The sequence below is a fragment of the Arvicanthis niloticus genome, chromosome 11 (genome assembly GCF_011762505.2).
Source record: "Arvicanthis niloticus isolate mArvNil1 chromosome 11, mArvNil1.pat.X, whole genome shotgun sequence".
NCBI lineage: Eukaryota > Metazoa > Chordata > Mammalia > Rodentia > Muridae > Arvicanthis > Arvicanthis niloticus.
The window spans coordinates 50502300-50518949 of NC_047668.1; the positions used below are offsets into that span (position 1 = coordinate 50502300).

Sequence of the window (16650 nt, forward strand, 5' to 3'; positions counted from 1 at the left end):
GTATTCTATCCGCTCTCTGTTTGTCGTTTTGGTAAACGAGTTTTTCCTCTCCTCGGCGGTCCTTTAATTTTTTTTCTCTATATCTGCCCACTTTTCCTTTCATCCACCACCGTTTGCTTTTCATACATACTGCAGTTTAGAAATAAAATACTCCTCCCTCCTAATGAAGCTCATGTGTTGAACACTTGGTTTTGCTATGCAGCAGCATTCAGAGGTGGAGTAACAGAGTTGATTTGACCATTACCATTACATTCAGAATGTCATATCTGAAGTGGTTGTTAGAAACTGGTTCAGGGAAGCAGATCATTGAAGGAATGTGCCATTGAAGGATGTATCTTCTTTTTATCTCTCTGTGCTTCCTGGACAACTTTGCAGTACCACACACTCTCTACCATGATGCTGTACCTCACCACAGGCAGAAGCAGTGGACTGAAGTTTCTCAAACTGTAAACCAAATTAACATTGTTTATTGTGTTGGTTGGTTGGTTGGTTTTGAGGCAGGGTCTCTTTACATAGTGTTGGCGTTCCCTAACTCACTATGCAGACCAAACTCATAGATACCTGCCTGCCTCTACCTCTCAAGTGCTGGGATTAGAGGCATATGTCACCATGCCCAGCCAAAATAATTATTTTATCCTTTAAATTTATTTTGGGTATTTTGGCACAGTGATGAAAAGTGACTGACACAAAGTGACTTCTTTTCTGTGTGTCGTTTTGTGTTTATGTCAGTTTCCAGTTCCCATTAAAATAAAATTTCCCTGTAAATCATTCTTTTACCATCTTTAAGTATGTTAACATCAGTGTGCATTATTAATTCCTTTGAAGGTCTGAAGAATTTTGAATTGAAGCACCCCTGCATTATTTTTATTAGTACTTCTTAAATTTTAGTATAAATAAAAATCACTTGATTTGTTAAGGCAATAATTTAGTGGGCCTTGGATGGGATGAATTTTGAACAAGTTTTCATGTGTTGCTGCTTCTGGTGAGTGTTAGGCCATGTTTTGAGTGATTCTTCTCTCTCTAATAAGTCTTAGAGGCAAGATGATAATCTTCATTTATAGTAGTGGGTACATGAACATTTGCATAAATATTATGTTTTATAATACATGTTTTACAATAGGTGTTTCAGGATATTTCTGGGGAATTAGGTCTGTACTACAACATTTATCAGAGCATGTTAGATATTGTTCTGAATACCAGGAACAAGAGAGAAAGATCTTTTCTCTGCTGTGGGTAAGATAAAAACAAACAGATAGACAAACAAACAAACAAAAAACAGGTGATGAAATAAGCAATACAACTGATGTAAATGAGAAAGAGAATACCTAAGTTAGGCATCTCTAGAAAAGCATCCAATCTCATTTCTGATGATCTGGTGAAAGGTACTTCCAGACTCCATCTCATCCTTTGTCTCCTCTAATCTTATTCCTGTGTATCATGCAGCACTCCCCTTTGCCCCCGCCCTCTTTTCTAAAACCTCTTCATAGGTCTCCTGGCTGGTTTTGTGTATCAACTTTTGATATAAGCTAGAATCAACAGAGAGAAAGGAGCTTTAGTTCAGGAAATGCCTCCATGAGGTCCAAGTAAGGCATTTTCTCAATTAGTGATCAATAGGGGAGGGCCCAGCTCACTGTGGGTGGTACCATCCCTGGGCTGGTCGTCCTGAGTTTTATAAGAAAGCAGGTTGCAAGCAATGTGGATCAAGCCAGTAAGCACCACCCCTCTTTGACTTTTGCACCAGCCCCTGCATCCAGGTTCCTGTCCTGTGTGAGTTCCTGTCCTGACTTCCTTTGCTGATGAACAGCAATGTAGAAGCATAAATTGAATAAACCTTTCCTCCCCAACTTGGTTTTGGGGCTGTGGTGTTTTGTCAGCTTGATGACTGCAACACACTTCTTTCTCTTGGGTTGGTCTATTCCCTGTTAGCAGATTTCCTTGGCAAGTATCTCATAGCTCTGGCATCTCTAACATTGTAGGGTATCTAAGGCAATTATTCACACATGATCCTTTGGGCCCTTCCAAAGGCTTGGGTTACTTCTTCAGCTCTGCCCTCTGTTGTAGCATTCTAGGCTCTGGTTGACTCCACTCCGCTGTTGCTGGTGTTATTATTAGTTGTCATCCCATGGTACTGGCATCTCCAGTACACTGGGGTCTTCTGCAACTAGGATTCAGCAGTAGCCTCTTGTAGGTTGTCTTCATGGTGCCAAGCCTCGGTGTCTTTACATAACCTTTTCAGTATTAGGCCTTTGACCCCAACTGAGGCTGTACCTTCACCAATGGCCTTTCCAGGCTTCTCACAGTGCCAAGCCTCAGCTGCTCCCCATGACCTCGTCATGTCTTCAAAACCAGGACCACCTGGATGATTCTACACATTACCAAGTATAGCTGTAGCACAAGGTACAGCATTAACTATCTCTGAAACATAGCTTCTTTGTGCTCCCAGAAAACACTTCACAGAAGATATCACCTCAGTGATGCTGGTCTCTTCTTAATGACAGATAATTTCTTAACTCCAGCTAACCAGTATCAGTTTTCCCAATAACTCTTTCTATTCCTGACTCTAAAGCTAGAGTCATGTGGCCAAAGTTGCTTTCTGGGGCTGGAACATGGAACACTTATTTTATTACATCATCACCAGCTTTCTGTTTTCTAATTCCTCCATTGCTTAAGCTTGGCTATCCTGGAACTTGCCCTGCAGACTGTCCTTGAACTCAGAGATCTACATGCCTCTGTCTCATGATTAAAGGCATATACCATCACACCTGGAGTTAAGCTTTTGAGACATGGCCACTATGTCTCAAGAAGTCTGTTTCTTACAGCCTCAAAACCTGGATCACATGTGTGCCCTCCATTTCTGGATTGTAGTTCATTCCAGATATAATCAAGTTACAACCGAGACTAGCCATTGCAATCCATTCCTGTCAATCTGACACACAATCATATCTTCTTAAATCCAAATGAAACCAGTAACCAGGTCATATTAAGCTTAGAAATAACTATCCCTTGTTCGACTGTAAACACATAAACAATAAGCTTAGCTGGGTGGGATCTTGCCCTGAGGTCACCACTCCCATAATTTGTTTTTCCCCTTGAATGCAGGATTCAGTTCCATTCCAATTCCTGGTATTCCTTTAATATGTGAACATACATTTTGTATTTTTCCTTCCTCAGCTTGCCCCTTTTCATCAAAAAGCTCTTCTTAAAAGTGAACTTGAGTAATCATACAACAAAATTTATACCTGGCTGTTTTGAGATTTCCTTTGATAATGCAATTAATCTAAATCTCTTTACTTTAGCCTCAGGCAGACTCTTCAGACAAGGGCAGAAAGCAGCCACATTTGTCACTAAAGTATCATACTAAAATTCTTCTCTGAAACCTCTTGAGCCAAGCCCCAATAGTTCAAATCACCCTCAGCTCTACTGTGTTCCATGCTTCTACTAGAATGGCTCATTAAACCCCATGTAAAGCATCCCACTGCTTTTCGAAAGTCCACACTCCTCCAAACCAAAATGGTCAAGCCTATCAGAGCAATACTGAAGTGTCTGGTACCAACTTCTGCCTTAGTTTGGGTTTTTATTTCTGTGAAGAGACACCATGACCAAGGTAACTCTTATAAAGGAAAACATTTAGTTGGGCCTGGCTTACAGTTTCAGAGGGTTAGATCATTATAATCATGGAAGTATGGCAGTGTGCAGGCAGACATGGTGCTGAAGCAGTCCAGAGTTATATAATCTTGATCTGAATGTAGCAAGGAGGAGACTGTCCTCCACAGACAGCCAGGAGGAGAGTAGAGTCCACACTGGGTGGAGCTTAAGCATAGTGGTCCTCAAAGCTCAGCACCCACAGTCACACACTTTCATGAACAAGGCCATACTGCCTAATAATGCTATTCACTGTGAGCCAAGCATTCAAACATAGTCTATGGGGGCCAAACCTCTTCAAACCACCACACACAGCCCATTTTATGGTCATGGTGTCTCTTTACAGCAATAAAACCCTAAACCAAGACAGGGATATATTGCTGGCCCAGCCATGGTTATGAAAGGAGAAAACAAGGGGGTAGGTGGAGACTGAGTAGAGGGGAAGGAGAGTAATTCAGAAAAAGAGGAAAGAAATAACACTAAGGAAAAATTTAAAAAGCCACAGGGAAACATACTTATAAACTTAGTTAAAATCTACACACACACACCTACATGGGGGGGGGGGAGCAGTAGACCATCTTACAAAAAAATCTAAGTGCTAGACATGGGGAACCTCCTTTGATGATGTTGGTTAAGGAAGCTGGTGTCTACGAGACTCCTCAAACAATATAGGTTATTGCTATTTTCTTTACCTGCCATCTTGAGCTTAAAGCTAGACCCTATTGCTGAAGACAACACATTCTTTGGGCACAGGGCTTGAAGGAATCAAGTTGGAGCTGATCTGAAAGTATCGGTCCTCGGTGTCTAGCTCTCAGTACTGGAAGGTATTATACAAGCTGCCAAATATATTAGTATACCTAAAGTGTTCTATGCGATAGTTAATAATATAAAAGCCATTCCAGCAGGCAAAACCTTCACCTGTGAAACTTGGAAATTCTCACTAAAAAGTTGTTCTTATTGTCTTGTCTTTACAGAGGCATTGGAAAGAATTGAACAAAAATCTGGCAAATAGCCACATTTAGTTGCCTCTACTGTAAAAATTGTACAATATATACACATATTAACATGTACGTACATGTGTAAGTATATTTTAGGGAGATAATAAAGTAGTATTTTAAGGTGTTCAACATAATTCGCCACATATAATCTCACTGTTACTCTAGTTGTTTTGTCTTTACCCATGCTATGTCCACTAGCCCTTTTCAATGAGTTCACTCCATGAAGAAGCTTTTAGTGGCAGGACAGGCTAGAGTGAGCATAAGAAAAATATGGATGTTGTAGTTCAGCAAACAGTTCAGAATTAGCTACAGATGGACAGCACTTTACAGTACAGTATGTTCCCATTTTATTGAGGTCTTCAGAAGCTTATTGCAACATTCAGTGAATTTTTTTTTTGTGGGCTACTAACAGTACTTCAGAACTTTTACAAATCATTTAATTTTTTTAATGGAGACTTCATATTCTTCAGTAAAATAAAGATCAGTTTTTTTCATAGATCCAGATATCTTTCCATGCAGTTCATCTATTCAAACGTGGGAAACACATGGTGGCTCTTGGGAGTTGCTAATGTCCTAACCTTGGGAGCTGCTTCATGCTACATTTCATGGTTAAAGGGACAGTGCCAATGTGCTGAAGATTGTGATGTGGAGAAAATTATCCTGGGTTGTTCAGACAGGATCAAAGAAATCACAAGGATCAGAGAGGAAGAGGGCCAGAGGCTTAGAAGACACTGACATTGGAAACAATGAAGGGGAGACTGGGATGTGATGGTGGAAGCAGAGACTCGTGGGAGACTGCGTTGCTGACATAAAGATGGAAGGCGGAAGTCACAAAGTAAGGAATGCAGGAATTTCTAGGGAAAAGCAAGAAAAAAATGAATCTTCAGAGGAAGCATGGGCCAGCCAACACCTTAATTTCAGCCCATTGAAATAAACTTTGAAGTTCTTAACTCTCAAACAGATGTTGTTTGAAGGGACTGCATGCGTTTCATCTGTCACAACAGACGAATAGATCAACCAAACAGATGGCCAGACTACTTCTGCTTTAAAAATAAGTGGATGATATTAGCTGGATAGATGTCACGCTTCTGAGTGCTTGTTACTGTCTGTGTACTCCTGTGGTTTTTCTCCTGCAGCTTTGCCTTCTTAGACTTGGAAACCTTTAAATGTCTCGTGTTTGCCTATCTTTTCTCAGACTGGTTCCCAATCAAAGAACCGTAGTCATGCTGTTAGTACAAAGTTCAAGTCCACTGAAAGATCCGTTTTATTTATGGTCGTCTATGGAATTCTTAACTGAAATGGACAAAATGAAACCAAGTTTGAAAAGAAATGGTGAATTCCAATATCTTTAAAGCCTCCCCGCTTTTGGTTCCGGAGGCATTTATTTTTAATAATGTTTCAGGAAGACTAGAAAAACAGGCTGTGTGCTCCCTTCCCCTCCCTTCTCTTCCCCTCCCTTCCTCCTCTTCTCCCCCACTCCTCTCTTCTCTTCCCCTCCTATTTCTTTTCTTTCTTCCTTTACTTCCCTTTTCTTTTTCCCCTTTAAATGTCTGAGATAATAATCGGAAAGTGTGTTGATATCTGGACTAAGTGTATTAACTTCTTGGCAGTCCACACCTGATACCCTGTGTTTGAAGAGTGTCTTACGTGGTGTGTCCTATTACATTCCCCCATAGCAGACCCTGTGCTAAGGTCTGCTACGGGAGTCCTCCTTCTAGAAAAGAGATGAAAATTACTCTATGTGAAACTCTGCTGATGCCAGTGACCCCATGGACTGGCTGAACAGTGTGCTCTTAAGAAAACTGTGGGTTAGATAAGAAGGTTTCTCACTGAAGACAGTTGTGGAGTCTTGTCTTAAAAGATGTTTGGGAAGTTGACTGAAAGTCCCTTTATGGTCAAGGTGGTTAATTAAAAAAAATATGTTTGAAATAGCGTGATCCAGCAGCTCTTATGTTGTCAACTCTACAATAAAGAGTAACGTCCGTTTGCTGGCTATGGTAGCAAACACTTGTAATCCCAGTATTAGGGAGACTGAAATAGGACACTGATGAGCTCAAGATTAGCTTAGACTACATAGCAAGACTCTTGGTATAAACAAACAAACAACAACAAAGACCAAATGTGCTGGTGGTGATGATGATGGTGGTGTTGGTGGTAGTGATGAAAAAGCTGAATGTAATATTTGAACCTTAAACGTTTTCAATGAGTTTATGCAGCTTCTTCTGCAGAATTTCTTCTCAAGCTGTTTCCTGACTATTTTAAGGTACTTTTCTGAACATCTTGGATCTGGAGCCCTAAGATCTCTTCCTAATCTAAAGTATTTCCTAGCTGATTCTGGTGGCAAAGGCATGAGTGAGCCAGCCCTTCACTTTGCTGGCTGTAGCACTTGGGAGACTGGCCCAGGCAGTGCTGAAGAGCTGGACTTGTTGGTATGGGTGCAGGAGAATTTGCAGGCTGACCAACTCAGCTACTACGCAGGCCCAGATCCAGGGCTTTGAGTTGGCCCACCCCATCATCTACCCTGTCTATGAACTACTGGAATATGTGAACTGGTTGGTCCTGCAGATCCAAAGCTACAGGATCTCCATGACACAGGGCAACAGGATGGCTGAGAGGAGTCCCAGTGAGGAGCCAGTATTGATAGTGTAGCAGAAGCCAGAGTTCCTGAACCAGACCCAATGGCTCATTGCAATGAATATTTGCAAGTAGAGAAGTGTGGACAGAAGGGTATACTGTAGAACTCAATGACACATGAAGCTTCCACAGCAAGATTTTATTTTTAATTGTTTTATTTTCTTGGGGTAGGAGGTTGCAAGGGCAGAGGGTGGATATGAAGAGGTGGGAAGATGAGTGGGATCGGGGTGCATGATGTGAGCTTCACAAAGAATCAATAAAACATTTAAAACTAGTATTTCCTTCCTTGATAACCCAGAAAATCCCAACACATCTTACAGTGCTCATATATCACTGTCCTACGTTTCCTAGGTCATTGGAGGCTTTTGGTCCTTGGAGTCCTTAGAACTAATCTGCAGTGTAGCACCCATGTACTCTATTCACATAATAAATTTTTGTTTGCTGTAACAGTTCCAAACAGTTTCACACATCATAATATTTTAGCCTTAAGTACTTCAGGATGACCCTCTAATGGATAAAGATTTAAAAATGATGCCATTATCACACACCATAAATTAGCATTTAACATCTTATGTTAACCACAGCATATTCAATTTCTTAGACATAATTTGAGTTCCTCTACCATTCTAGCTCTAGCCTGGAGCCTTTAGGGGAACATGGCACTTTACTATTGGTGTCTTCTAGTCTTGTAGTTACTATAGTTACAGCAGTGGCAGACTCCCTGATGAGCTGTTTTACATAGCACAACAAAGAAATTTTAAGCACTGGAGAGATGGCTCAGTGGCTAAGAGGACTGACTGCTTTTCCAGAGATCCTGAGTTCAATTCCCAGCAACCACATGGTGGCTCACAACTATCTGTAATGAGGATCCGATGCCCTCTTCTGTGTGTCTGAAGACAGTGTACTCACATACATAAAATAAATAAATCTTAAAAAAGAAAAGTGAATAAGGAAGCCAGGAGTGGGCCTAGCCTTCCTTTTCTCAGGCTGCCGGGAAGATGGCAGACATTCAGATGTAGCGAGCTTACCGAAAGCAGCCTACAATCTTTCAAAACAAGAAGCGTGTTTTGCTGGGAGACACTGGCAAGGAAAAACTCCCTTGGTACTACAAAAACATCGGTCTAGGATTCAAGATGCCCAAAGAGGCTATCGAGGGCACCTACATAGACAAGAAATGGCCCTTCACCGGCAATGTCTCCATCCGAGGTCGGATCCTGTCTGGTGTCATGACAAAGATGAAGATGCAGAGGACCATTGTCATCCGCCGGGACTATCTCCATTACATCAGAAAATATAATCGCTTTGAGAAGCGTCACAAGAACATGTCTGTGCACCTGTCCCCCTGTTTCAGGGATGTACAGATCGGTGACATTGTCACTGTTGGAGAGTGCAGGCCCCTGAGCAAGACTGTACAATTTAATGTGCTCAAGGTCACCAAGGCTGCTGGCACCATGAAGCAGTTTCAGAAGTTCTAAGGGGACTCTAGAACAAATAAAGTTATTTTCCAAATTAAAAAAAAAAAAAAAAAAAAAAAAAGAAAAAGAAAAAGAAAGAAAGAAAAGAAAAAAGAAAGTTTAAAATTGAAGACTATGACACAGAAGTCTAATTCTCTCTTTCTATAACACATACTAGAGGCTAAGGACCTTCTTCAGGGTTTGGATCTGGAAGTCCTATCTGGCCTCTGGCAGCCCGACCTCCCTCACCTCCATTACAACATGGCAGAGAAGCTGCTCACTGTATAAGGACATGATATGTTGAGAACTAATCAGAGTCATGTAAGAACCACTTTAATCCCTTCCTAAGGCCATGCTTCCATGACCTAATTACCTTGAACTAGGTCCCACCTTTTAAAGGCTCTGTCTCACCCTCACCAAACTGAAGACCAAGCTTTGGGATATAAACCATTTCTAAACTATACCTGTGAGTAGTAAGATTTCAGCCTTTGAGTACAGCGTAGTCCTGGATTTATTTGATGATGTATTATTATCCTACAAACCAGCCTTCTGGAGAAAATATCCATCTTTCACATCAGTGGTTTCTGAAAGATAACTTACCATCAATTGCTGATAAAATATCCTCTTGTAAGGTAGGAGCAAGGTTTTCTTAATGGGTCTATGTTTCGAGGGACACACACCACGGGCTAATGATTAAACCTAATGAATTTTAAGTGAAACAACTTTATCAAAGCTGGAATACATTTTCCACTTTCAATGTCTCTGTAAGGAATGACCTTAATTAGTATAACATTCTTGATGTCTCTTAATCCTCTACTTCCTGTGCCCCAGGGAAAGCATGGCAACTTGGCCAGGAGGTAAATTTTAGAAGACTTAACTATAACAGATTAATTAATTGCTTTCTTCTCTTTGAAGTTGGCTTCCCAAAGGCGGGGGGGGGGAGGGAGATCTTATATTTTCTATAATACAAAAATAGAACATGTGTCCACTGTAGCCAAACACTGCTTTTGACAGCTTGGGTAAGTCTTTCTAACTCTGAAGATCACCTTGCTGTTCTTTTTGACTTTCATTGTAACTACGGATCTGAATATGGCCTTTCTCAGAAAAGGCTTAAGACTTTGGTGTGTGTATGCTTCATTCCTATTTGTACTTCTCATACAAATAAAGATAAAGGATACCATTCTGGGGGGTGATCCTGTCAAAGATAGAAGTGTAGTGCTATTTCAGTATGCCATTATCTTTACTAATATTTTATCTAGAATTTTTGAGCTCATTTTCTGAGGAGGGACTAATTTGTGTCTTTTAGGGCTCTAGGGTTTATTCAAATTTCCACCAAGATGATACTAGGTTCATAAAGAGAATTCAGAAGTTTTTTTTTTATTCTATGCTCTGGAGAATTTAAATAACATTGGAACTATCAGTAGTTTCTGTTTGCTTCAAAATTACCCTTTTACTTCAAGTTCTTTTATTTGTTCATTTATAGCTGAGGAAAGCAGACACCTAAGAATCTTTAAATCTCCTCTCTAACTTGTGGTTATTTCAGTGGTTCTCAACCTTCCTAATGCTGCAACCCTTTAATTACAGTTCCTCATGTTACCCCCAACCATAAGAGGGGGATGGGATAGGGGTTTTCTAGGGAGGGGAAATGGGGGAAAAGGATGGCATCTGAAATGTAAATAAATAAAATATCAAAAAGTTTATGGTTGAGTATCCTGATTTTCAATATTTATACATTTATTTGTTTGTTATTATATGTATGTTGTTTTGCCTATATGAATGTCTGTGTACTATATGCATGCCTGGTGCCTGCAGTGGCCAAAAGTAGGTGTCAGCTCTCCTGAGACTTGAGTCACAGATGGTTGTAAGTTACCATGTGGGTGCTAGGCATCAAACCCAGATCTTCTGGAAGAACCACCAGTGCTCTTAACTACTGAGCAATCTCTTCAGCCCTGTCATTGCTTTTTGTTCTCTCTTTTTTAAAAGAGTCTATTTATCTTAATTTTGTATGTGTGAACATCTTGTCTGTCTGTATGTCTGCACACCATATGCATGCCTGATGCCCAAAGAGGCCAGAAGAGATGTCAGATCCCTCAGTACTGAAGTAACGGGTGATTGTGACCTACCATCTCTGTTCTGGCAACCAAATCTGGGTCCTCTTCCTCTGTAAGAGCAAAAAGTATTCTTAACCACTGAGACATCTCTCCAGCCACTGAGTCTTTGCTTTTATGGTACACTTGTGGCCATAGTTATGATGTCCTTGATTCTGAGTATTTGATGAGAAAATTTTCCTATTTCAGCCATGTTATATCAACCCAGGGACATAAAGGACACTGTCTCGTGTTTGCAGTTTTAATTATATCTCAAGAACAATTGGAAGTAACTTATAATCAAAATGATATGTACCTTTACAAATGGAGTTTTTATGACTATCAGAAATGTAAACAGGATGAAATCTGAATATAATTAAAATTTTCCTAAATATGGAAAAGAGAGTTTTCTAGCATCTTATTGAAGAAATAATCTAGAACAGTGGTTCTTTCCTAGTACTGCAACTCTATGGATCTTGGAAGGATCATTTGAATACCCCAAGGAGTTGTGACCCACAAGTTGAGAACCACTGATCTAGAAGTTAGGAAATATTTAAAGATTTCAATGTGAACCTCATACTTTCATACCACATACATTTTAAATTTTATTTATTTATCTATCTATTTATTCTTTTATGTGTGCATGTGCCATGATGTGGGGTGTGTGTGTGTGTCTGTGTGTGTGTGTGTCTGTGTGTAGGTCAAAGAACAACTTTATCAATTTGATTTTCTCCTTCCACCTTCTAGGTTCTGGGGATTGAACCCAGATCCTAGGCTTACAGGATAAGCACTTTTATCCACAGAACCATCTCTGTGGCCCTCACACCACATGATTACTTTAATATTATGTCTCCTAGACAGACCCGAGGAAATACAGCAGGTGGTAAAAATACTTGAAAATAGTGTGTTTTTCTGTTTGTTTTCTACCTTCTGCACCAAGGTTGTTTTATGTGGAAAATCTGGCACAAATGAAAACTTGGTTAATTTTTTGACTTTGTTCTTAGAAATCCAAATTTTCTCCATGATAGTACAAATATGAGTTTTAGTGGGCTAATCTCTGAGGAATCAGATATGCCTAGGGAAAATAATCCAGAGAGGAACTGAAGCCCGGGACCATATGATTCGCATTATTAGTACTTTCCATGTAATAACTGTACACATTGTTATCATTAGCAACACTATTTCAATCACGGATATCAGCAAGTTCAGAAGAGATCATTTCTGAATTGTCTCTATTACACTGTGATCAAGAGGAAAAAGTCCAAGTCCGGGTTTTCCTTTAGTGTTGCTTCTGACGTTTTAAAGTAGACTCATTTTCTGTGGTTTCATGTGACCTGTTACATGTGTCACTGGATGGCAAGGAGGCCTGTCTCTCATTAGCACTTCCGCTAGTACTTGAGAAAAATATCCTGTAAGGAAAAAAAGAAAAAGAAAAGAAAAAGGCTCCAATTGTCCCTCCCTGAATTTAAAAGCATTTGATTTTTTTTGTTTTTTGAGAATTTTGGGCAACACCATCTCTAATTTTAGCTGCATACTCCCTACAGATGATAAAACGAACACTCTATCTGACTCGAAATATGTTTCTCTTTGATCCTAAAAATGGTTTTTGATTAAAAAATTGGCTCTCCATTATGTTAAGGGTGAGATAGGATTTAGCTGCCTGTGGGGGAAGGAGACAGATCTATAAAAGACAGAACAAAAGAATAGGTTTGAGATAAATCTGTTACTTAACAGAACTGTATTTTACTTTTGTCAAACATTTATTAATTGTACATAGTACTGTAGCTGGTCAGCTCATGCTGTATGCACAGTTTGGAAATAGCATGCTGAAAATCCATTACTTATTTTTATTCACCTTTTTATTTTACGCCCCCACCTACATCCCAGTAATCACTATAAGACTTTCTCTGTCTCTCTGTGTGTTTGTGTCTCTGTCTCTCTATGTGTCTGTGTGTGTCTCTCTCTGTCTCTGTCTCTCTGTCTCTCTGTCTCTCTGTCTCTCTGTCTCTCTCTGTCTCTCTCTCTCTGTGTGTGTGTGTGTATACTATCTTTGCAAGACAGTGGCAGTTATTGGCTTTGTTCCTCTTTTCCTTTACTCCCAGCACCAAAGATGTTCTTTAACTTGTCTTAGTTAAGGTTTCTATTGCTGCAGTCAAACACCATGATAAAAAAGCAATTTGGAGAGGAAAGAAAGGGTTTATTCAGCTTACACTCCCAGATTGCTGTTCATCATTGAAAGAAGTCAGGACAGGAACTCAAGCCAGACAGGAACCTGAAGGCAGAAGCTGATGCAGAGGCCATGGAGGGGTGTTGTTTACCTTCCTATTCCTCATGGCTTGCTCAGCCTGCTTTCTCATAGAGCCCAGTACCACCAGTCCAGGGATGGCACCCCTATAGACCCTCGCCTATTACTCACTAATTAAGAAAAAGCATAATAAGCTAGATCTTATGGGACGAATTCTCAACTTCAGATGTAAAAACAAAAAACCCAGGATAGTGAAAACAATTCTCAATAATTAAAGGGAAGCATTTTCTCAATTAAGGTTCCCCCCCTTAGATATTGTAGCTTGTGTCAAATTGGCATAAAAGTGGCCAGCACAGATTACATTGGTGACTCTCTACATTTAGGGTAAGATATGGTTATCTCTATACCACTTTCTGAGGGATAGCCATTCTAGAGCACGGGTTAGAAGAGATTTCAGCTATGAACATCAGCATTGTTCATTCTTAAATCAAGCCAGGCATGCTGATGCGAACCTGCAGTTTCACCATGTGGGAGGCTGAGTCAGGAGGATACAGAGTGAAGGGATCCTGGGCTGTATAGTGAGTTTGTTGAGACCCTGTCTAAACGAGCAAATGAAAATAACAAGTCAGCCTGGCCTTTTATCCTGCCAGTCTCTGTCAAGTGAAGTGGACATACCTCATTTCCTGCTGTGGGATATGAAAGACACAGCAGAAATGGGGGATGAGCAGCCCTTGTTTTTTTCTTTGAAAATGAAGCTTGTGAAAGTAGTGGAAATTAAGTAACTAATCTATAAGCCTGGAAGGCTGTAAGGGTAAGAGAAAGTTCTGCACCTTCCATAGGCTGAGAGTACTGGCAGACAACAGAAGATACCATTTGCTGAGGGCCAAGGAGGGAGACTTGGTGGGATTAGAATAGACCATGGGAAAAGAAAAGAGAGCACATGGGTGGTCCTTAAGTGGTCTACTTGAGTGAGCAGCTGATTTATATTCTAGTAGGCTATGGAACCTGCTTAGGTGCTCATCAGCACATGGATAAAACCAGGAAACATGATGTGTACATACAGTGGAGTATATACACAGTGATGTATACACACAGTGGAATATACACACAGTGGAATATACACACAGTGGACTATATACACAGTGGGACATACACACAGTGGACTATATACACAGTGTAGTATACACACAGTGGAATATACACACAGTGGAATATACACACAGTGGACTATATACACAGTGGGACATACACACAGTGGACTATATACACAGTGTAGTATACACACAGTGGTCTATATACACAGTGGGATATACACACACAGTGGACTATATACACAGTGGAGTATACACACAGTAGAGTATATACACAGTGTGGTATATACACACAGTAGAGTACTGTTCAGACACAGGAAGAAAAGAACTATGAGTTTTGAGGAAGGTGATGGGACTGAGATCATCATGTTAGCTGAAATAAACTCATAAGTATTGCTTCTGTCATATATAGCATCAGAAATGAAAGTAGAGGTGAGGGGGATGAGCAACTGGAGGAGGGGTGCAAAAGAGGGCAATAGGGGCACAATAAAACTACATAGTATATGTATAAAAGTAATGTAACAAATCCCATTATTTGTACACTAAATAAAAAATAGATGCCAAGAAAGAAATTTATAAGGATTTCTCCATTTTCCAAGTTGTCATAAGGTTAAATGTGAATGGAGGTGACTGACTGTTGCAAGTCCTAGTTATAAGCACATTTCTGTTCAATAGAAGCTTCTGTCCCTTTTGGCTTAGCATTCTGGATAAGGTGTACTTGTAAATCTAATCAAGCATTTCCTCAGGTCTATGTGTTCAGAGAGGTTGGACCTGAACATGCTGATGGAAATAGCGTTACTATGGAAACAGAAAACAAAACAAAACAAAACAAAAAACCCAAACAACTCTTCACTTCCTCTTAGTGATTATCCCTGTACTACGCACCATAAACCACATTAGAGTCTTTGTTAGGAACGGCTAACACAGGGAGCGTCCTGGGCAGAAAAGCTGTATAAGGAAAGGAGTGGAGGCTCTGAGGCCTTGGAAGGATCGAAAGTGGGACAAGATTTTACTGCTTGGGCAGAAATCCTAAGGAAGAGCAGTGGGGACTGGGCTGGATGGTTTGGAATTGACCTGACAAGAAAGTGAAGTGATATTGGTCATTCTGGAGCCAAAGAGTGACTTAGGGGAGCCAAGAGGACAGCAGCAATGACTGGCTCTGGAAGGGGACACAGAAGGCAGAGTTGAGAATTTCTCTATGAGAAATAGATTTGAGATTTGTTTCTAAATAGAATTAAAATGTGTTTCAGTACTCTGTCTTGTCATCTAAGTGAATGTCATGGTCCCAGAGTTATAACTTGGAAACTCCCCAGAGGCCAATTGAAGATACATTATCAGTAGCAAAGATTATACACTGCTATCATTTCCATAGCATGGGCCAAAGCTTTCACAGAGGCCAGATGTAAAGTTCTTCGCTAGATCTTCACCTTCAAGAGTCCAATGTGTGTGATGCTTCACATTGTGTGTTAAAGTGGTTGCAATGGGCTTCTTCCAGAAGGACAGGGAGAAGAAAGAGAAGGGTGGAGGAATTCAAATTTGACTAAGTTTTATTTGGTATCTGAAAACACACACACACAGAGAGAGAGAGAGAGAGAGAGAGAGAGAGAGAGAGAGAGAGAGAGAGAGAGAGAGAGAAAGGGAGAGGCAGAGAGAGGGAAAGGGACAGGGAGAGAGAGAAAGAGAGAGGAGAGACAGACATGACATATAGATAGAAAGATAGATAGAAAGATAGATAGATAGATAGATAGATAGATAGATAGATAGATAATACTGTTACTTCTATTTGTTCAGTGTCTTGGCAACCCTGAATAATAGAATACGTTTTTGTTTCATTAGCTCATTGTTATATAACAAACAACTCTAAGATTTAGTGCTTCCAGCCATTTGTTTTGCTCACCAATTTACAAGCTGTTTAAAATTCCTTGGGAATGGCTTGCTCCTGGTTGATGTGGTACAGCTCAGATGTTCAACTGTGTAGGTGGGGCAAAAACCTCCCTTTAAGCTGGCTTTATCTCACATGGACATGGCCATCTTTGTATGTTGAATGCCTTTCCCCTCCATGCAGATCCATGTGTTGAAGTCTTGGCCCCTGGCTTGTGGCACTATTGGGAAGTGGTATGATCATTAGAAAGTATGGCATAGCAGAAGAAAGACAAATCCTTGGGTGATGCATGGTCTTTTTTTTCTTTCTTTTTTTATTGGATTTTTTTTTTTTTTTTTTTTTTTTTTTTTTTTTTTTTTTTTTGGCTTTTCGAGACAGGGTTTCTCTGTGTAGCCTTGGCTATCTTGGAACTCACTCGGTAGACCAGGCTGGCCTCGAACTCAGAAATCCGCCTGCCTCTGCCTCCCAAGTGCTGGGATTAAAGGCGTGCGCCACTACCGCCCGGCTTTTTTATTGGATATTTTATTTACACTTCAGATGCCATCCCCTTTCCCCATTCCCCCCCCTTAGAAAACCCCTATCCCATGCCCCCTTTTCCTTTTTGCACTTATACATTT

At 40.3% G+C, this 16650-nt stretch overlaps 1 pseudogene; it reads left to right on the forward strand.

Annotated features, from left to right (window-relative positions):
* The first annotated feature begins 11 nt into the window (after positions 1 to 11).
* LOC143443882 (small ribosomal subunit protein uS17 pseudogene) lies at positions 12 to 8753 on the forward strand (annotated as a pseudogene).
* The last annotated feature ends 7897 nt before the right edge of the window (positions 8754 to 16650 follow it).